Source organism: Capricornis sumatraensis, chromosome 2 (genome assembly GCF_032405125.1).
Source record: "Capricornis sumatraensis isolate serow.1 chromosome 2, serow.2, whole genome shotgun sequence".
Classification (NCBI taxonomy): domain Eukaryota; kingdom Metazoa; phylum Chordata; class Mammalia; order Artiodactyla; family Bovidae; genus Capricornis; species Capricornis sumatraensis.
Genome location: NC_091070.1, coordinates 11826821 through 11849758, shown reverse-complemented (window position 1 = coordinate 11849758; position 22938 = coordinate 11826821). Strand labels below are relative to the sequence as shown.

The window sequence follows — 22938 nt, the reverse complement described above, 5'->3', positions numbered from 1 at the left end:
TTCCTCTTTTAAACTCCCATAAAGATAAAGGCTTTTTTTTTTTTTCTGCATTTCTTTTCTTTTTATTGTAATCTTAAAGTTTACATAACTTTTAAGCTTACATAACTGTAAGCTTAAAGAACTTTAGAGTTCACTGTAATGATTTTGTTTTAGGTGACAAAATTAAAACCTACACAGGTAAATTGATTTGTTCAAGGTCACTGACTTAGCTTCTTTTAGGATTGGAATGAAATCCTGAGTGTCATAAATCCGTAATTCACGCTATTTCACTGATATTGTGTATCAAGTTGTTTTTTTTAAAAGAGCCCAGACCTTTTAATTTTAAACTGAGAAAGCATTCAACAGAGAATTTAGGAGAATTGTATGAAAATTTGCTTGTCTTCTTTCCATTGGACATCGTTGCTACATAAGACAGTGTATTGCTGACCATTTAGTGGTCAAATCTATAGCTCTCTGTTTCTTTGGTCACTGGGGGACCAACTAAGAGATGATGGACACATAGTGAAGCAATTCGTGGAAGTATTGAGTTGGCTAAAAATTTCATTTCTGTTTTTCCCTAAGATGTAAAATCTGAATGAACTTTTTGGCCAACCCAATAGCTCATGGTATGTACTCCACATATGTGTGCGTTAGGGATACGTGGTCAGTAATAACACTTTCCTACACGCAGGAAAGATCATTAGGCCTACTGTAGCGCTGTTTCCCAAGCTCAAAACCAAAAAAGCATCATACTGTGCGGAAAACCTTCACTGATCCATGGTGAAATGAGACAAGTAAGGGCAATATAGTGAGTTTTCACAAAGTTCAATTGGCACAACTGCCCTATATTTTGAGATTATATTGTATGCATTTTTTATTGTTAAAATCAATTTCTTTTACAAAGATAGTATTTTGGTACTGTCTGTAGCATCTTTAATTAGCAAAATAAAGGTTGGCAACTGGATATTAGTCATTCCCCATAGATTTTTTTTTTTTAATATTTTACCTGTCTGTGAAAATAAACCAAAATCCCCCAATTAGAAACCTTTAAACCAATTTAAAATGTTATCTATGCTACCACAGCCAGAGTTAGTAGATTCTGAAGACTGAAAGCCCTTATAAGTCTAACATATTATTATGAACTCAGTTCAGTTGGTTAGTCAGTTGTGTCCAACTCTTTGCAACCCCATGGACTGCAGCACACCAGGCCTCCCTGTCCATCACCAACTCCTGCAGCCTACTCAAACTCATGTCCATCACATCGGTGATGCCATCCAACCATTTTATCCTCTGTCATCCCCTTCTCCTCCTGTCTTCAACCTTTCCCAGCATCAGGGTCTTTTCCAATGAGTCAGTTCTTCACATCACGTGGCCAAAGTATTGGAGTTTCAGCTTTAGCATCAGTCCTTCCAATGAATATTCAGGACTGATTTCCTTTAGGATTGACTGGTTGGATCTCCTTGCCATCCAAGGGATTCTCAAGAGTCTTCTCCAACACCACAGTTCAAAAGTATCAATTCTCCAGTGCTCAGCTTTCTTTATAGTCCAACTCTCACATCCGTACATGACTATTGGAAAAACCATAGCTTTGAGTAGATGGACATTTGTTGACAAAGTAATGTCTCTGCTTTTTAATATGCTGTCTAGGTTGGTTATAACTTTTCTTCGAAGGAGCAAACGTCTTTTAATTTCATGGTACAGTCACCATCTGTAGTGATTTTGGAGCCCCCCAAAAGCATAAATTCTTTCACTGTTTCGTTTCCCCATCTATTTGCCATGAAGTGATGGAACTGGATGCCTTGGTGTTGGTTTTCTGAATGTTGAGTTTTAAGCCAACTTTTTCATTCTACTCTTTCAATTTCATCAAGAGGCTCTTTAGTTCTTCTTTGCTTCCTGCCATAATGGTGGTGTCATCTGCATATCTGAGGTTATTGATGTTTCTCGCGGCAATCTTGATTCTAGCTTGTGCTTCATCCAGCCTGGCATTTCGCATAATGAACTAAATGGTCTTAAAACTAAGCTCTTTATTTCACTGAGGCCCCAGGAAGTTATTTCTCTTAGATATTAAGTATAAGAGAGTTTTTGAATCTCAGTACAAAAAAATAGCTTAAAGGCACAACATAGAATGGGAGATTTCCAAAAAATATATATAGAATATGTGTTATTGGAAGGGTAAAATCAGTTTATAAACAACAAAAACAAAAATCATAAAGAAAAATTTCTAAGGACTCAAATCTAAATCTAGAATTTTTTCCTATTTTTAGTTTTATTACAATGTAGAGAGGCCTATATTGAAGAGCTAAATGAGCCTATATTTGAGATAACATGATCCATCTTTGTGTCAAGAGAAAGTCAAAAGCTTGACCCCCAGCCAAAAGGAAGGATGTGACCTATACTAAAGGCAGATACGGAATTTGTCTCCATTGTTCTCATCTCCTCCCACCTTTTCTGACTCTTGGGTAGTCTATATCAATAATCTCTTGCTTTAGAAATTAATCATCTAAATGTTGGAAATAGTATACTTAATTTAGCTTAATATAAAGGTATACTAAGTCTCTTCAGTCATGTCTGACTCATTGCGACCCTATGGACTCTAGCCCACCAGGCTCCTCTGTCTGTGGGATTCTCCAGGCAAAAATACTGAAGTGGGTTGCCATGCCCTCCTCCAGGGAATCTCCCCAACCCAGGGATTGAACCTGTGTCTCTTGTGTCTCCTGGATTGGCAGGCAAGTTCTTTACTACTAGCACCACCTGGGAAGCCCATAATAAAAATCATATCAGGTTTATTAAGTGTTTATTGGATATCCAAGGTTTAGTGTCTTGAATTTGTATGAGGATTGTATCTTGACAGTAACAGATCACTGTCTTGAATTTGGTATGTGGATTATGTTATCAGTAACAGACATCAGTAACAGATCACTATTATAGTGATTTTCATCAGGTAGTGGTCAGTGGCTGATTTTATATTGTTATTCATACTCCAAGATTTCTATGTTGAGTGTGTATCAGATTTATAATTAGAAATAAAGGCTATATGAAAATGAAGTGAAAGTATTAGTCACTCAGTCATGTCCGATTCTTTGTGACCTCATGGACAGAAACACACCAGGCTCCTCTGTCCCTGGAATTCTCCAGGCAAGAATAATAGGGTGGGTTGCCATCCCCCTTCTCTAAGGGATCTTCCTGACCCAGGGATCAAACTCAGGTCTCCTGCATTGCAGGCGTATTCTTTACCAACTGAGCCACTCGGGATATATAAATATAAAAGAATATTGAGTCCAAGAGTAGAAAACGGCAGCCCACTTCAGTATTCTTGTCTGGAAAATTCCGTGGACAGAGGAGCCTGGCAGGGGCTACAGCCTATAGGGTTCCAGAGATTTGGACACAACTGAGCATGCACTGGCTGGCTGGATGAAGACAGGAACTCTTGTGACTCTTTAGATATAGGAACTCTGCCATACCTGTAATTTGAGAAAAATCATGAATCCTATCTTTCCAGTGAGTTTGGATTAGGTCCATGGTTTAAGGCCCTGCAAGGAAAGCTGTTGGAAGAATTCAAAGGTAATGATGATGATGATATGCAGAACTCTGGATAGCTGAGCATGCACCAGTTCCCTAGGGTCAGTCCTGTTCATCAGCTGACAAATGGTCCATGGACACACCAGGTGGCCATACAGCAGCAGTAGGCAGCAGGTTTCCTGCAAATGACCCATTCCCGGAAAGTATAAAATCTGTACTTGCAAACCAGGAGCAGATGGGATGTGAAGTGGCCTTCAGCAGACACTTGGGAATATGATTGGCTCTTTAGCCCAACCTTTAGGAGCCATGTACATCCTCACTGCCTCATGACCACACCTCATCTGTATATCTGCTTGTTAGATATAATAAATAGATGAAAGAATGCAGTGGCAGAGAAGTAATTAAAAACTTTGCATTCCTCTCTCTCCGCCTCTCTCTTCTTCCCTCTCTCCCTTGATAGAATGGCCAGAAAATTAACCCAGCTGTAGATTAATTGAGACCCTCTTCCACGTAGGGAACAGCTGTCTCTGCTGCTTCAAGGATTGTATGAATGAATTAAAATATTTGATTACCTTTAATCCAAAAGGAATGTGGCAGTCTCTTCAGACATGTAGTTTATTGGAGTTTTTTGGTGTTGCCTCTTCTTTTCTCACTTAAAGCTTAGAACTGTGGTCCTTCCCTGAAGTTGTGAGAGCCTTCAGCAGATGTTGTTTTCCACGTCTCTAGCCTTTCCCTTGCGGAAAGCGGGGAAAGCCCTCAACAAAAGCAGTTTTGGAGATAAGCAGAAAAACGTCTGCACCATGAACGTATTTTTAGAAACAGCTGGTGAAAACAAATGGCCCAAATGTGATGCCTGGAGCATATCCATTCAAACAATAGGGTTGTTTAAAGATAAAAGCAGCCACTTTTAAATATCAGCACTAGCAGTGATTTTCACAGTTACATTTAAGAGATGAGAGAGCTTGCTAAGACTTTTCGATTTCTCTCTTGTTTCCTGGAACTAATTCTTTTACTCTTTTGGCTTTGTTAGTGAACTTCTCAGGAGCCTACCCATCAAATAGTTAAAACTGTGACTATCATCACATGGACAATATTTTTTAAATTTACATATAATTGATTTAATTGTGATTTGTGCTTCTAAGAATGTCCTTTATTTTTAAAAGCATCTATGTGTAATTCAAGAGACCAAAATGGGAAATTGATAATGTGCTTAAGTTATCACCGATTTTATAGGCCATGTTTAAAAAAAAAAAGTCAGGCAGTACTGCTAAAGGGCAAACATTCGTATTTGTAGCCATTAAAAAATCTGATGTCACTTTTCATTGGCCACATTCGGAGTCTGCTCTATGACCTTCCCTTGTCATGACTTCATTTGTTTACTGAATTGTTTTTTTTCTGGAGCCACTGCCAAATGCCATTTCGCAGTTCCCTGTATCACACAGACTGGTGAAATAATTCTTCATTGTGTTTTTACAGTAGTTTCAATTTCCAGATTACTTACTGATTCTCTCTGGGTCAGGCATTGCACAAATGCTGATTTGTATTACTGAACTTGATTAGCAGATGTTCAGCTTATCAGCTTTCATTCATGTTGACTTTTTCTCCTCTTCCTTCACTGTGGTTCTATTTTCATTTCAGAAACTTTCAGCAGTGCTTCAAGGAGAGTTGGTCGCTATGTTGGACCAGGTGGGATCCTACCCACTGAAAAAGTCTCCATTTTTTAATGAGGCACAAAGAACAACCTTCAGGACCTCCCTCACTTCATGCCCTGCCCCGTGGGACACAATGCTTACTTAATAGATACAAATGTAGAGTTTGAAAAGTGCTTTGCTCTCATTTTGCTCATTAAACAAATGCAAGAAAACTATCATTTCTAGAACCTAGTTCAGTTCAGTTCAGTCACTCAGTCGTGTCCGACTCTTTGCAACCCCATGAACCACAGCATGCCAGGCCTCCCTGTCCATCACCAACTCCCGGAGTTCACCCAAACTCATGTCCATTGAGTCGGTGATGCCATCCAACCATCTCATCTTCTGTCGTCCCCTTCTCCTCCTGCCCTCAATCTTTCCCAACATCAGGGTCTTTTTAAATGAGTCAGCTCTTCACATCAGGTGGCCAAAATATTGGAGTTTCAGCTTTAACATCAGTCCTTCCAATGAACACCCAGGACTCATCTCTTTTAGTATGGACTGGTTGGATCTCCTTGCAGTCCAGGGGACTCTCAAGAGTCTTCTCCAACACCACAGTTAAAAAGCATCAATTCTTCAGTGCTCAGCTTTCTTTATAGTCCAACTCTTACATCCATACATGACTACTGGAAAAACCATAGCCTTGACTAGAAGGACCTTTGTTGACAAACTAATATCTCTGCTTTTTAATATGCCCTCTAGGTTGGTCATAACTTTCCTTCCAAGGAGTAAGCATCTTTTAATCTCATGGTTGCAATCACCATCTGCAGTGATTTTGGAGCCCCCAAAACCTAGAACCTAACATATCCACAAGTGTGTCTCTTTGCTATTTTACCCTCAATTGACCTGCTTGATGGATAGTTTTGATGTTATATAAGAGTAGTCTATGACTGATTTTTTTTTTCTACCTTGCTGTCTCTAGAAAACATGATCATAAATACTGACAACCCAAGTTTTTAAATATATATGTATCTTGATACACGTCAGTAAAGCATCGATCAGTGACTTCTATGGAAGTTTCTTTTGATGTAAAATTAACTCCATATTGGAGCTATAGATCCTGTACCACTTACTACACTGGAAATCTGATCAAAGTCTGCATAGGTGTGTGATTTAATGGCTTCCCATGTGGTGCTAGTGGTAAAGAACCTGCCTGCCAATGTGGGTTAGATGAAGGAGACTTGGGTTCAGTCCCTGGTTCAGGAAGATCCCCTGGAGGAGGGCATGGCAACCCACTCCAGTATTCTTGCCTGGAGAGCCCCATGGACAAAGGAGCCTGGAAGGCTACAGTCCACGGGGTTACACAGAGTCAGACACAACCGAAGCGACTTAGCATGACATGTGTATAAATTAGATCGTGATGATACATCATATGTACATAAAATTGAACAAAAATACATATACTTACTTTTGCAGGGATTTTTTTTTAACTTCTGATTTTCAGGTAATTTAATTTCTAAGTTAGAGAAAAAGTATAAGATTTAGTACATAAAAGTCTCTTAGGCCCTTTACTCAGTTTCACCAACTGTTAACACTGCCACATTTGCTTATCATTCTCTCTCTGTATGTGAATGTATATAAAAATACTTACATGTGTCTATAAATATGTAGACTATTTCAGAATATGTACAAAGCACTACACAAACACATATATGTATATTTAGATATATACATGAAAGTGAAAGTGTTAGTTGCTCAGTCACGTCCGAGTCTTTGTGACCCCATGTACTTTAACTCACCAGGCTTCTTTGTCCATGGAATTCTCCAAGCAAGAATACTAGAGTGGATAGCCATTCCCTTCTCCAAGGGATCAAGCCTGGGTCTCCTGCATTGCTAGCAGTTGCTTTACCATCTTAGCTACCAGGAAAGCCCCATGTAGATAGAATTTTCCTCTGAACCATTTGAGAGTAAGTTGCAGAAATAATTTCCTTTACCCTAAATCACTTTAGAGTGTATTTCCTAAGAGCAAGGGAAAAATCAGAGTACAATAACCCAAATCAAGAAATGTAACCCTAGTACAAAATCTTACCTAGAGTTCAGTTCAGTTCAGTCGCTCAGTCATGTCCAACTCTTTGTGACCCCGTGAACCACAGCACACCAGGCCTCCCTGTCCATCACCAACTCCCAGAGTCCACCCAAACCCATGTCCATCAAGTTGGTGATGCCATCCAACCATCTCATCCTCTGTCATCCCCTTCTCCTCCTGCCTTTAATCTTTCCTAACATCAGGGTCTTTCCAGTGAGTCAGCTCTTCACATCAGGTGGCCAAAATATTGGAGTTTCAGCTTCAACGTCAGTCCTTCCAATGAACACCCAGGACTCATCTCCTTTAGGATGGACTGGTTGGATCTCCTTGTAGTCCAAGGGACTCTCAAGAGTCTTCTCCAACACCACAGTTAAAAAGCATCAATTCTTCGGCGCTCAGATTTCTTTATAGTCCAACTCTCACATCCATACATGACCACAGGAAAAACCATAGCCTTGACTAGACAGACCTTTGTTGGCAAAGTAATGTCTCTGCTTTAGAATATGCTGTCTAGGTTGGTCATAACTTTCCTTCCAAGGAGTAAGCGTCTTTTAATTTCATGGCTGCAATCACCATCTGCAGTGATTTTAGAGCCCCCCAAAATAAAGTCAGCCACTGTTTCCCCATCTATTTGCCATGAAGTGATGGGACCAGATGCCGTGATCTTCGTTTTCTGAATGTTGAGCTTTAAGCCTACTTTTACACTTTCCTCTTTGACTTTCATCAAGAGGCTCTTTAGTTCTTCTTCACTTTCTGCCATAAGGGTGGTGTCAGATTTTAGCAATGTGCATAATGGGCTTTAAATTTATTTTTTCCAGTCCATCCAGGATCTCGTAACACATTTAGTTGTCATGCTCAGAAATTATGGAAGCATTTTGTTGACACATTATACTGTTTTACTTGTGCTGGTCACAGATCAAGAAGAGTGAGTCAGTGTCTCCAAGTGCTCCTGGATGGGTTGCTGAGGAAGCAGGAGGATAGAGCCTGTGCTTTAGCACAGGAGTAAGATATCCTTTCTTAGAATTAACTAACTAGAATCATTGTTGTTGTTCCTCAGTTGCTCAGTCATGTCCAGATCTTTGCAACCCCGTGGACTGCAGCACACCCGCTTCTCTGTTCTTCACGATCTCTCGGAGTTTGCCCAAACTCATGTGCATTGATTCAGTGATGCCATCCAACTCTCTTATCCTCTGTTTCCCCTTCTTCTCCTGCCTTCATTCTTTCCCAGCATCAGGGTCTTTCCCAATGAGTTGGCTCTTTGCATCATGTGCCAAAGTATTGGAGCTTCAGCTTCAGCATCTAAATGAATATTAGAATCATAGAATAACTAGAATCATAGCAAGGAAGAAATCAAGGTTTCTGCAGTTTCCATTCCTTAGAGGGCACTGATAAACAAATTTCACCTTTTTGGTCTACCGTTCTTGAACACTTTGTTTTAACAACAGCTTATTAAGCACTTATGATGTACTAAGTCCTGGGAGAGGCATGGGGGTACATGAGTGAATGAAACAGAAGCAACCCCTCATGAGCCAAGTGGGGACACTGTCATCGATTCATCAAATGATCTCCAAGTAAATACTTTGAGAAGTGCTCTGAAACCAGGACACACGTCACGTGGCATGGCAGGACATGCGGCATGGTATGGGTGAGGTCCATGTGTGCAGGGTGGGCACAGGAAACTTTCTCTGAGGCAACGCCATTTCAGCTGAATTATGTGATATGGATGGGAATTAACTGGGCAGAGAAGTAGGAAAAACATTCGAGCTTGCAAGAAATTTTAGGTGTGAGAAAAAATCAGCCATCTCCGAGAGGGGGTCGTTTGGAGCAGCAGCTAGCTCACAGGATTTTGTGCAAGTTAGAAAGGAAAGAAAGAACTTTCACAGGAATAAGCTGTGGGGTTCCTTTGTATCTTGGATGAATGGAGATAAGAGGGACTTTATCGACCCTATGCAGTCCCTTGGTAGACAGTGAGTGGGCTTCATGAAGAATGGAGATACAGTACAAGGGATGACATGATGACTTCACTGGAGGAATGTTGACTCGGGAAAAAAAAAAGTGAGTTTATGTTTTCTGATCCACCAACTCCTACCAATAAACGAGAAAGTGTCAGGCATCTATGTCTTAGGCTGGAAGTGTCACCAAAGTCATTTGCAGGTTCTCAGAGTCTAAGATGATACTTTACAGTTTGATGTGTGATTCTGCATCATTTTTTTCAAGCTCATACACCTTGGACGTGAGAGATGGAAGACAGCATCCAAATTCTGGGTGTTCTTATATCTTTCTGAGCCTATTAGTGAGTGAGTCACTCAATAGTATTTAAAAGAAACAGATGTTGCCTGAAAGGATTGTGCTGGAGAAAAGGATTGCATTTCAGTGATAGTAGTGAGGAAGCAGAGATCAAATATCAATCCACTTATAATTTACATTGCCTCATACTTCAGAGAAAATACAGTCCGTCTTCCCCAGCACCCTCACCATTACAGTCATTATCAGTTAGGTCATTGGCCATTTGACTTTAAAGTTGCTGGTCATTTCCCAGTGTGATTCATGATTTTGAAGGGAATGGTTTATACCTGCTCTGATTTCTAATACTTGTCCCACAGTAAAAAGCTATGCTTCTACAATTGGAATAATAATAATATTTTAATATTATGAATCTTTAATAATAGATACACAATAATGTATTATTGAATAATAATAATTTGTATTTGGGGCTTCCTAGGTGGCACTAGTGGTAAAGAATCTGCCTGCCAGTGCAAGAGATATGGTTTCAATTTCTGGGTCAGGAAGATCCCTTGGAGATGGAAATGGCAACCCACTCCAGTATTTTTGCCTGGAAAATCCCATGATCCCTTGGGCAGGAAAGCTTGGCAGGCTACAGTCCATGGGGTCACAAAGAGTTGGACATGACTGAGCACATAGGCTTTCCAATCTACTATATATATATATATATAGTTAATGATTGTTGTTGTAATAAAGAATTGCTCTTCTTCTTAAAAGGCAATAATCAGAACTATATTCCAGGATGACTATTCCCACCACAGGAGTTTTTGAAGTCACACTTTGAATTGGTAACAGCATCCCACTACTGGGTTGGAATTTCAGTATTCTTTCTGTCCGTTGGGAAACAGCAGCTTTTCTGTCCGTCTGTCATTACTCATGGATGGTTTACCTTCTACTTACGTAAATTTATCACTTCTTCTGCTCATTGCACTTTATAAGATTCATGCTGATTACCATTTAGATTTGTTAAGTGACAAAGCACATTTTATGGAGTCAGGAGCCAGTAGCCAGGAAGGTCAACAGTAGTAGCCTGAATCGATGATAAATGATTTATTTTATTGCCCACACAGTGATCAAAGTATGTGCTGCTGCAAAAGCTTAGTTCTGGCCTCTGAATGAAAATAGATAGATGATAGATGATTGATAGAGAATGAGATAGATATTTAATTCTACGGGATAACAGACTTTTCTGAAATTTTCTTCCTTGAGAGAGGTTGCTTGTAAGCATCTTTTTCAGTGAAATAGAATAGCTGTGGTAACAACATCCTCTACACACCCAGCTTACCGTGGCCGTAGAATCCAATGACTTTTTTCTTAAATGAGCGCGTCTGCATATCCACAGGACTGCTGACTGTATTTCATTTACAATGCATTGCTTCACTCAACACACTCTGAATGAAGGCGATACGCTCCATGGCTTCGAATTCAGGCCCTTCCTCCAAGCAGGGCGTGTTTATCTGTCTGCAACACACTTGGAGGATTTGAAAGACGAGCGATGAGGTTCATTCATGCTGTAAAAATGTGCTGAGCATCATGGTCTCTTCTTTCACAATGGCCGGGCATGGAAGGCTGGAGACGGCCATTGTTACCACTCAGCTGACTGTCGATTTGACTCAGGCATAACTTAGCCAGGGAAGTTGCACCGCTTTAAAGTCAGTGACGTTCTAGTGAACACTTAGGACTATGGTACTTGAGTTGTAACTTTGTGAGACTCTTGAGTAAGTTTGCAAAGAGTAAGTTTGGAATCTAGAAATAGTTTGTTTTATTTCTGGGTGAGAAAACAGAGGATGCTTTGTACTTACATAAGATCCTTTATCTGACCACAGAGTTTGGATTTAGATTTAAGAAATGGGCTTAGAGTCAGGTTCCCATGGCTCTGAATAACGAACAAAATAAACAAATGCTTTTCTTTTCTAATTTTAAAATGGAGGCACCTTTATGTCTGAATTATACTCTGCAAACCCTAAATCGTATGACTCTTGTGTGACAGAGGAAAAGACAATAGCTTCTATGTGACTGCTTTTCTTCTGTAAATACTCAGTTAGAAAAGGAGACATGATGCTCAAAAGGAGGGTGTTGCCTTTTTACAGAAGCTTGGAAATTAGAGCCTATGGATCTGAAAGGCCTCCCAGACCCTTTCCCAGAACTAGGGAAAGGAGGTCTTGGTTTACTACTGTTCAGTAGTAGAGACTCACCCGTAATGCGCTGGAGGAGAACATGTCTGCTTGTCCACTTGCTATAAAAACCCTGCATTTACCAGAGTTAAATACAGACACAGGCAAAGTAGCCTTTCCCTTGGTCTTAATGGTCTAATCCAGCTTGTGTCGTTCCTTCTAAACCATTTGACCTGGGAAAGGAGACTTGCTCAGTTAACGATTCCAGCAACTTTGTGAACTTTCAGTGTTACTTGGTGCAAGGCATTGTTAATAGCTTGAAACATCTATTTTTAGTCCTCTCACTCATTCCCTTCACACTGATTGATGAAATGGAAAGGAGGTTGAATAAGCTCACTTTCTTTTCAGATGACACAAATATTAAATTGACAGATAAACTCCTAGGAGGTTTCAGTCCATTTCAGGAAGCTGTTGATATGAGGTCTTTAAGGGTCCACAGTTCTATTAGAAAGAGAGAGACCACCAGGGACTCGTGAGGAAAAGAAAACTGAGGGACGTGTCTAGATTCAATAGGAAACTGGGGGGGTGTCGAGAGCATTTTCAGAAAAATGCTTGCTTTTTCACCAGCTGTGTCATTTTGCTCAAAGGGACAAGAAATTTAGTACTTTCTCTGAAGTGTAATAGAACTGCAGACCTATCTCCACGTCTTTTTCTCTTTTACATAATCTTGCCTTTACGCAAGAGCTAGTGAGTGTTTGCCCAGGAGATCTGGTCATGCAGAGGATGTGAAGGCAGAAGTGGGTCAGGCCATGGGGCTTCCCACGTGCAAGACGGGAAAGCCCATCCTCTGGTTAGATTAAGGTGGGTGGATTGTCCAGGTTCCTGGGAATGCTGCGTATTCAGGAAAGCGAAGATAGAGCCACAGATTCCTTAGATAGCAGATTTTTGAGGCCCTCGACGTTGGGTCCTGTTTCATTTTTTTTTTATCTTGCCAAACATGGTTTTTCCATCTTCACTCAATAAGTCTAGAGGATGAAGCTGTTTCTATTAAGCCCAGTTCTGCTACTCTTAGAAACATTAAGGGATGAATATCCCTTGTTTGTACCTGCTACCCCACTAGAGACTAAAAGCTGATAATTTGGCTGCTGGCAAAATTCCACTGTAACAGCTAATAGAGTGTTTTGGAAGGAAGCCAACGGCAGCCAGATTGAATTAAGTACTTAAACTACGGTTTAAGATCAGTTCTGCAACTAGGGACTTGAAATCAGCGGCAAATTCACCTTCCAGTTTCCAGCTTACTTTGAATTTTTCATGTCTTCTCTGATTTCCCACCTAATTTTTTTGACCATGTTGCACAGCATGTGGGATTTCAGTTCCCCAGCCAGGGATCGAACCAGAGTCTCTGGCATTAGAAATGCAGAACCTTAACCAGTTGATCACTAGGGAAGTCCCCTCCCTCGAAATTTTATCTCAAAGTGGATTCTCTCTCTGTGTGTCTCTCTTTTAATATATTCATGCTAATGTGAAAATTTTATGATACTTTAGAATTTAACAAGCTCTTTCATGTATGTTACTTTTTGCCTCCTAGTTATACCAATGGTATTAGAGTATTTTGTGCAAGTGGCTCAGTTGTGTCCGACTCTTTGTGACCCCATGGACCATACAGTCCGTGGAATTCTCCAGGCCATAATACTGGAGTGGGTAGCCTTTCCCTTCTCCAGGGGATCTTCCCAACCCAGGGACTGAACCCAGGTCTCCCGCACTGCATGCGGATTCTTTACCAGCTGGGCCACCAGGGAAGCCCTCTATGCTAATGAGATTCGTGCTTCAGCAGAAGCACTAAAGGAATCACAATATGTAGTATCTTGGGAGTTGCATCGTAGACCACAGCAAAAGGGGAGAACTGGATATCAGAGCTGTGGGCTGTAGCCCAGGCTCTAGTTCTGTGTCTTCATGACCTTGAGCCAATGCCTTACATTCTCTGCAGTGTAGTTTCTTTACCTTTAAACCACCGGTTTTAACCTGGAGAATGATTTTTGCCCCAAGGAAACATTTGGTAATTTTGAAGACATTTTCTTATTGTGTATTCTTAGGGGAGATGCTATTACCAGATGCTACCACAACTGGTAAGTAGAGGCCAGTTAGATGCTGCTAAAAATCCTGCGGTGCACAGGACAGCCTCCACAACAGAGAATTATCCAGCCTAAAAAGATAACAGTGATGAGGTGGAGAAACCTTGCTTTAAGATACAAATAATATCTGCTCCATTCATTACAGGATTTTTATGAGGCTCAAGTATATATGAAGACATGAAGTGGCTTTCCATATCTGATATTAGTACTCTCTGGTATTGCACATATGAATCTTGAAAGGAAAATGGATTTTTTCTCCTAGATTAAAAGTTATATATGAAACTATCAGATTAAATACATGAAATACATCCACTGAATCTTCTGTAATATTGTGGTTTTAAACCAATTCTCTAAACATAAAGAGAAACAATGAAAAAATATTAATCTTTGAAAAAATGTAGCATTCAGTGACTAACATAGATAAAGAAAATTGAAATCCATGCAACTAATGCACTTTTCGGTTAATGTGCAGCCATAGCAGTCCTTCCTAATAGAAGCAAGTCTGAAATGATAAGTTGTTTGGATCACATTAATTAACATTCAGCCCTATTAGATTTGCACCTGAGGTTGAGTTCATTTTACTGGTGCTGATGGATATCAAACTTAACAATATCTAGCCACATTATATTAGAATAAAATATGTTTTATATTGCAGGCAAATTTTAAACTCAACTCTCAATAATGGGCTTTTATATTAACTCAGATAACTAGAGATAGTAAAAGAATGAATTAAATTCCAGTGAGTCAGACTACAATATAAGTTATAGCAGTAATGAGAATTAATTCTTTTTGTTGCTTATATTGCACAGTTGCTTCATAAGTATATATATAGCTCTAGAGTTTATGAGGTATTTTTACAGATATTACTTTTTGCCTTAATTTTATAATACAGTCCTCTTAAAAATTTAGCTTGGGATCCATGGGTGAAATCTGAATGTCTTCACAGAATTTTATTAACATGAGCATTTTTATTGGGGAAGAGCACACAGTATTCATCAGATTTTCAGTAAGTTTTGTTATCCAGAAAAATTGGTGAGATCACTCTGAAAATAATGGTTCGTCTCCTCCTAAATGCTTATTTTTACCAAGTTCTCCCTAAATGATACTGTATTTGTCCTATCGGTATATTGGCAAATCATCTCTAGAGTACTGATCAGTCATTGTAAAATTCTTAATTGACATACACACAGTTTTTTTTTTTTTAATTTAAAGATTCTGGTTTAAGCTCTGCCATATAGCTAAATTGAATTATTATGCAAATGCAATAAGATGTTATTTAATCAGACCTTTTGGAATAAAAATAATCCAGGTGTACAAAACTCTTTTCAATCTGAAACAACCATTCTAACATAGATTTGCCAAGTAACGACATCTTGTATGTAAACAGGGAGAGGAAAAGAGGCTGCTCTCCCAAGAAAATCTCCATGAAAGAATGTATGTATTGCAGTATGTACAAAGTCTCAGGTTTTTTGTTACAGAAGTACTGCTGTGTAAGAACTATAAAGACAGACTGGAAATCCAGAGAATTGGCAGCTAAACAAACAGAATTATCCCACACCCATCAGTAAGAATAACAGCCGCCCCTTAGCCCTTAAGAAACGTAACAAAGAAAACCCAGAAATCCAACAGTTCTTACTGCAACTGAGATTTTAGTAAGTACCACTGGAAAAGCAAACTGCGTTACAAATGCTGGCATTTTACCCAGAGCTTATGCTCTTTCTTTTCTTACTTCTGTCTCTGCCACTTTTCTCATCTGCTAAGGGATTTCCGAGTACCATTCCTATAACTGAGCACAGAGAACGTGAGACAAGAAGTCTCCTCTGACTCTCTTGGAGGGCCCACTACTTTTAACTTTTCCCTTTCTTGAACCAACCATTTAACTGTTTGTTATTTGCTTCTCAGCTTTTCAGCTAAAGACACAACATTCTATGTGAAAATGTCACTGTTGAAAACATTGCTTATGCGTTGCTCAAAATGTAGCCGTGTGCCCATACTCATTTATGTCCCAGTAAAGACCACGACACTCAATGTGACTCTAAGGGGGCCAGTTAACTCCTTTGCCAAAGCTGGTATTCTGAGTTAGAATTAAATAATTGAAAATGACAAAATTAAAAACAAACTCAGAAAAGTTTGCATTCATCCCCAACCATATTCAACTGAGACGTTCAGATTCGAATAGGCCTAACCCTTCTTGGGCACATTTCTCTTTTCATACCCTGATTTTTTCAGAGGACAAATAGAATCATGGTAACTTTTCCCAAACACTGAAGGCCACCGTGTAGCGTCCCTTTCAAAAAACAAGAATATTCTTTTGGGTTCTGTGGCCTTGATAACAAAACAGGAAACCAGGTCCCTATTCTGAATCTATCCTATACAGTTGCCACTCACTGGGCTCTGTGAAGCTGCAGAACTATATTGTTTTAAAATATTTTCTTCTTTACCATAATACCTTTCCCTTTAATGCTGTATAAGGATAAATATTAACATGACTCTCAGAATTGTTCTTTTAAACTTTGAAAAAATTCAACATCTGAAGATTTTCATTTTGATATCTCCTTGGACATTTTTCAGGCTTCTGTTCTAGAAATTATGGTCACTTTTTGCTCATAGGGAGCTCCATTTTGGCAAAGCCTTTCTTTGAGGGGGTGGAAATGTGGTATGTAGGATAAATTGAATAGCTAAATCCAGACGACAAAATCGAAGGATTGAATCAGGAAGAAATTTGTGGCAACCAACATAATTATTCAAATTGGAATGTGGTCACTGCCTTGGGGTTCATATTTTTCTTCACCAGCAAAGAGGTTTGGGATTTGGTATAAGCATAGGCAGTTAGGATTTCCACACTAAATCACAACCCTGGACAGAGAACATGGGTTTTGTCATTGATGATCACCATAATTACATAAGATGCTTGACAGTGACAGCATGGGAACATCACTGTGAGACTTGGCCACCGTTAGGACGATGCAGTTTAAATCTTGGCATGCATAGAATAGCCTATCTGTGGATGATTATTAAAAACTACATAGTAAATTTCAATCAGAACTCAGTCCTTACAGATGATTTTCAAGTTTCCACAGCTCTGCATCATTAAGGTAGAATTCTTCCTAGTATGATTTTTTTCTAATGTTATGTAGAGAAGGTCAGAACAAAGTTATCCTTCTCAACAAAGTTCAGTTGGATGCTACTAACCGTTCAAAGAGTTTGGACTAAAATGGTTTTGTGCACTGGAAGGAACCCCTTGGCAAATAAGAAAGAAGTTGCTAAGCATGATCTGTATCTATTGTTTTCTTAGCTAGACATTCTCTTCCTGCCATCCCAGTTGGCTTTCCTATAACATCTAATTCCAAGTTTAAGACCATAAGGTCAGACTTGAGTGGTTCTCATTGAAACTCTTGCCAATTGACATCTGATGCACTTAAGATGAAGGCGAAGGTGAAGTCGCTTAGTCGTGTCCGACTCTTTGCGACCCCGTGGACTGTAGCCTGCCAGGCTTCTCTGTCCATGGGATTCTCCAGGCAAGAATACTGGAGTGGATTACCATTTCCTTCTCCAGGGGATCTTCCCGACCCAGGGATCGAACCCGGGTCTCCTGCATTGGAGGCAGACGCTTTAACCTCTGAGCCACCAGGGAAGCCCAAGGTTGTTAAAACCAAGAGCCCGTCTTTGGCTAGGAAATGTTACGCTTTTAGCATCATCCTGGTTTGCGAGAAAGTTCCATCCACTGTTTTGGACAACAGATAAAACTAGCCCACATGACACAAATCTACCTGGGATGCTTTCTAACCATGCTTTTCAAAATCTATATAGCTTTCTTTTATTTGGCTACCATTACAATACAAGCTATCCAAAAGAGAAAGAACTGCTTGTAGCTTTAGAATACAGATGGGTAATTGTTGTGATGCAGTCTCAGAATACCTTGGATCGAGGGCTTCGGAGAACATCATACGTCTGAACACTAGCATGGTACAAATGATAGAGACATGGAGCTTTCTAAAGCAATAAAAGTCAGCCATGCCCAGCACTTTCTTCTAAAAGCTGGAGTTGCTAGACTGAACATTTATCATTGTTTATGTATCACCTAAAAAAAAAAAAATCCCTGACCCACTTACTCCTATGCTGTCCCTTCTGGTTTATTCATCAATTAATGCCTGATTTCCATATGCTGTCGTTGCTGTTCAGTCACCCAGTCATGTCCAACTCCTTGCAACCCCATGGACTGCAGCACGCCAGGCTGCCCTGTCCCTCACCATCTCCCAGAGTTTGCCCAAGTTCATGTCCATTGCATCACTTATGCCGCCCAGCTATCTCATCCTCTGATGCCCTCTTCTCCTTCTGCCCTCAGTCTTTCCCAGCATCAGGGACTTTTCCAGTGAGTCATCTGTTCACATCAGATGTCCAAAATACTGGGGCTTCAGCTTCAGCATCAGTCCTTCCAGTGAATATTCAGCGTCGATCTCCCTTAAGATTGACTGGTTTGGTCTCCTTGCTTTCAGGAGTCTTTTCCAGCACCATAGCTCAGAGGCATTGATTGTTTGGTGTCCTGCCTCCTTTAAGGTCCAGCTCTCACAACTGGATATGACCACTGGGAAGACCATAGCCTTGATTGTTTGTATCTTTGTTGGCAGAATAATGTCTCTACTTTTCACCACACCTTCTAGGTTTGTCATTGCTTTCCTGCCAGGAAGCAATTGTCTTCTGATTTCATGGCTGCAGTCACCATCCATAGTGATTTCAGAGCCCAAGAAGAGGAAATCTGTCCCTACAGCCACCTTTTCTCCCTTCTATTTGCCATGTAGCAATGGGACCGGACGCCATGATCTTAGTTGTTGGTGGTTTGTTTTTTTTTTTTTTTTAATATTTAGTCTTAAACTGGCTCTTTCACTCCCCTCCTTCACCCTCATCAAGAGGCTCTTTAGTTCCTCTTCGCTTTCTGCCATTAGAGTGGTATTATCTGCATATTTGAGGTTGTTGGTGTCTCTCCCACCCATCTTGATTCCAGCTGTAACTCATCCAGCCCGGTATTTCTCATGACGTATTCAGAGTATAGGTTAAACAAGCAGGATGACAGTAGACAGCCCTGTAGTACTTCCTTCTTGACCTTGAACCAATCAGTTGTTCCATATAGGATTCCCCTAATGGTTAGTCTGTACAGTGGGAAATCAACTTTCAAACCTTCGTCCCTGAGTTATTAGATTCCCTCCTTTCTCTACTCAATATTCCATGTACCCAAAATAATATTCTTAGCACCCTTTCCTAGGTTTTTGTCATCTTAATGCAAGAATCATTACTGCTTTCTAGGGCCCACTGGGTCTTCCCAGGTGGCGCTAGTGGTAAAGAACCCACCTGCCAATGCAGGAGACATAAGAGACACAGGTTCAGTTCCAGGGTCAGGAAGATTCCCTGGAGCAGGGCATGACCACCCACTCCACTCTTCCTGCTGGGAAGATCCCATGCACAGAGGAGCCTGGCGGGCTAGAGTCCATAGGGTCCCAAAGACCTGGACATGACTGAAGCAACTTAGCACAGCACAGGACAGGGCCCACTAAGAAAGGGGTGTTGTGAAGTAGTTAGGGAATTGACTTTTGATTTTTAATGGCAACATAAAACATACACTTTGTTATATAATGACATAAAGTGAAGTGAGTCACTCAGTCATATATGACTCTTTGCGACCCCATGGACTATGCAGTCCATGGAATTCTCCAGGCCAGAATACTGGAGAACAGCGTGGGTAGCTGTTCCCTTCTCCATGGGATCTCCCCAGCCCAGGGATAAAACCCAGGTCTCCCACGTTGCAGGAGGATTCTTTACCAGCTGAGCCACCAGGGAAGCCCATGAAATGACACAGACTTAGGTAAATTGTAAATATAATCAGGTCCAAATATTTGAGAAATGATATTATTGGCTTTGGAAAATTCCTGAGCTTCATCAGCAACAGCACTTACCTTCCTTAAGTCATTTGCTTTTTCACAAAGATAAACTCAAAATGAATTAAAGACCTAAAAGTAAGACCAGAAACTATAAAACTCTTAAAGGAAAACAGAGGCAGAACACTTGATGACATAAATCAAAGCAAGATCCTCTATGACCCACCTCCTGGAGTAATGGAAATAAAAACAGAAGTAAAAAAGTAGAACCTGATTAAACTTAAAAGCTTTTGCACAGCAAAGGAAACTATAAGGAAGGTGAAAAGACAGCCCTCAGAATGGGAGAAAATAATAGCAAATGAAACAACTGACAAAGGATTAATTTCCAAAATATACAAGCAGTTCATACAACTCAATACCAGAAAAACAACCCAATCAAAGAGTGGGAAAAAGACCTAAGCAGACATTTCTCCAAAGAAGACATACAGATGGCTAAAAAACATGAAAAGATGCTCAACATCACTCATTATTAGAGAAATGCAAATCAAAACTACAGTGAGATATCACCTCACACTGGTCAGAATGGCCCTTACAAAAAGTCTGCAAACGATAAATGCTGGAGAAAAAGGAATGCTCTTTCACTGTTGGTGGGAATGTAAATTGATACAGCTGCTATGGAAGACGGTATGGAGATTCCTTAAAAAACTAGGAATAAAACCACCATATGACCCAGCAATCCCACTCCAAGGCATATACCCTGAGGAACCCAAAATTGAAAAAGACACATGTATCCCATTGTTCATTGCAGCACTATTTACAACAGCGCCCCGATGCTGGGAAAAATTGACGGCAAGAGAAGGGGACAACGTTGGGAAGATGAGATGGTTGGATGGCATCACCGACACAATGGACATGGGTTTGGGTGGACTCCGGGAGTTTGTGATGGACAGGGAGGCCTGGCATATTGCTGTTCATGGGGTCACAAAGAGTTGGACATAACTGAGCGACTGAACTGAACTGAGAACATGGAAGCAACCTAGATGTCGATCAACAGATGAATGGTTAAAGAAAATGTGGTACATATACACAATGGAATATTACTCAGTCATAAAAAGGAACGCATTTGAGTCAGTTCTAATGAGGTGGATTGCCAGGGTCCAGCCTGGGTGGATCCATGGAATTCGAAGGGTGGACGGCGTTGGCGTGGAAAGACTTGTTTATTTATTAATATAAGATTAGATTAAGAAACTATAGTGTAGTAGGAAGATTAAGTGGAGGAAGAGGGCTGAATAGCTTGGTTTACGCGGAAGACCAATAAAATTCCAGACAAGGAATTTGCACCATCTACGTTGGGCCACCTTCGCTCGCTTGAATATCTAAGGGTGCCTCACCTTAGGCTCCCTTTCGCGCGGGTCTTAACAGCCAGGGCAAGTAAGTAGACTTGGCGGGCCTCCGTGCCCCAGGTGGAGATTCAAATTAAAGTAAAGAGCGGAGGGAAGGAAAGGGAGAGAAGAAGAGAGAGAGAGACATGGGGGGAGCCAGATTCCCAAGAAACCAGGCCGAGAGACCAGTCCAAGTAACTGGTCCCATCCTTTATTGTTCAGAAGGCCTTTTATACTTTTGATAAAACATGGAGATCAATGGGTAACACAAAATTATGTAGCGTTCGCAACCCAGATTCTTTCTGTATATATTTTGTATACAAAAGGTCTCAGGTGATTTACATTATCTTCTGGCCAAGAGGCTTGTTAACACTTTTTGGCTCTCTTCCTTAATGAATGTTAATTTTGTTTCCCCTGAAGTGTTTTTCTTTAATCTACATCTCCTTAAAGCGCTAAAGTTACATCTCTATAGAACAAAGGTGCAGTGGGTTATAACAAAGAAGGTACTTAACTCAAAGATCTAATGTTGCTAATACCAGGTCTACTACTTGTTTTTCTATATACCAACTGTATCTGAAAATAAAGGATATGAAAATTTAGCAGCAAGCATTGACTCAACAAATGAAACTTTTAATCAGTCCTATTCTAAAGATTTTGACTCTTCGGAAGCCCCTACATTCCTAGGATGTTTTAAGCTTCCTGTGCCTCCTGCGGTCAGGAGGCCTCAAACAATCACACGCGCAGCTGCAGGCAGGCTAGAAAGCCATCAGAGGGGTTTTTGGATCGAAACACTCTTTCAAATGCAGAAGACTAAAGCCCTGAATTGACTTTTTCCAGAGAATGTCAGAAGAGTGGAAAAGCAGAGCACAAAAACCGGCAGATTTTTGTTGGGGTACATGCTTAGGAATTTCCAGAGGGGCACCTGAAGTCTGAGCACGCCTTGCGTATGTCAGCTTCCTTCCTCATGACCTTGTCACGGGCGGAATTCCTCACACTGGCTCCCGGCAGTGGATGAACCTAGAACCTATTATACAGATCGAAGTAAGTCAGAAAGAGAAAGATAAATATCATATTCTAATGCATATATACAGAATCTAGAAAAATGGTACTGAAGAATTTATTTACAGGACAACAGTGGAGAAACAGACATAGAGAATAGCCTTATGGGCTTATGGGGAGAGGGGAGGAAATGGTGAGATGTATGGAAAGAGTAACATGAAAACTTACATTACCATATGTAAAATAGATCAGTTCAGTTCAAGCACTCAGTCACGTCCAACTCTGCGACCCCATGAATCGCAGCACGCCAGGCCTCTCTGTCCATTACCATCTCCCAGAGTTCACTCACACTCATGTCCATCGAGTCGCTGATGCCATCCAGCCATCTCATCCTCCGTCCTCCTCTTCTCCTCCTGCCCCGAATCCCTCCCAGCATCAGAGGCTTTTCCAATGAGTCAACTCTTTGCATGAGGTGGCCGAAGTACTGGAGTTTCAGCTTTAGCATTGTTCCTTCCAAAGAACACCCAGGATCTCCTTTAGAATGGACTGGTTGGATCTCCTTGCAGTCCAAGGGACTCTCAAGGGTCTTCTCCAACACCACAGTTCAAAAGCATCAGTTCTTCAGTGTTCAGCTTTCTTTATGGTCCAGTTCTCATATCCATACATGACTACTGGAAAAACCATAGCCTTGAGTAAAACGGACCTTTGTTGGCAAAGTAATGTCTCTGCTTTTGAATATGCTATCTAGGTTTGTCATAACTTTCCTCCATGGAGTAAGCGTCTTTTAATTTCATGGCTGCAATCACCATCTGCAGTGATTTTGGAGCCCCACAAAATAAAGTCTGACACTGTTTCCACTGTTTCCCCATCTATTTCCCATGAAGTGATGGGACCGGATGCCATGATCTTCATTTTCTGAATGTTGAGCTTTAAGCCAACTTTTTCA

At 40.5% G+C, this 22938-nt stretch overlaps 1 protein-coding gene and 1 non-coding gene across 9 annotated transcripts in view; one reads left to right on the top strand and one right to left on the bottom strand.

Annotated features, from left to right (window-relative positions):
- The window catches only part of NRXN3 (neurexin 3), a 1763013-nt gene that overhangs the window by 1716535 nt on the left and 23540 nt on the right, over positions 1 to 22938 (top strand). The window lies entirely within an intron of this gene.
- TRNAW-CCA (transfer RNA tryptophan (anticodon CCA)) lies at positions 17304 to 17375 on the bottom strand. Its single transcript has one exon. It is a non-coding gene; the product is annotated as a tRNA-Trp (tRNA).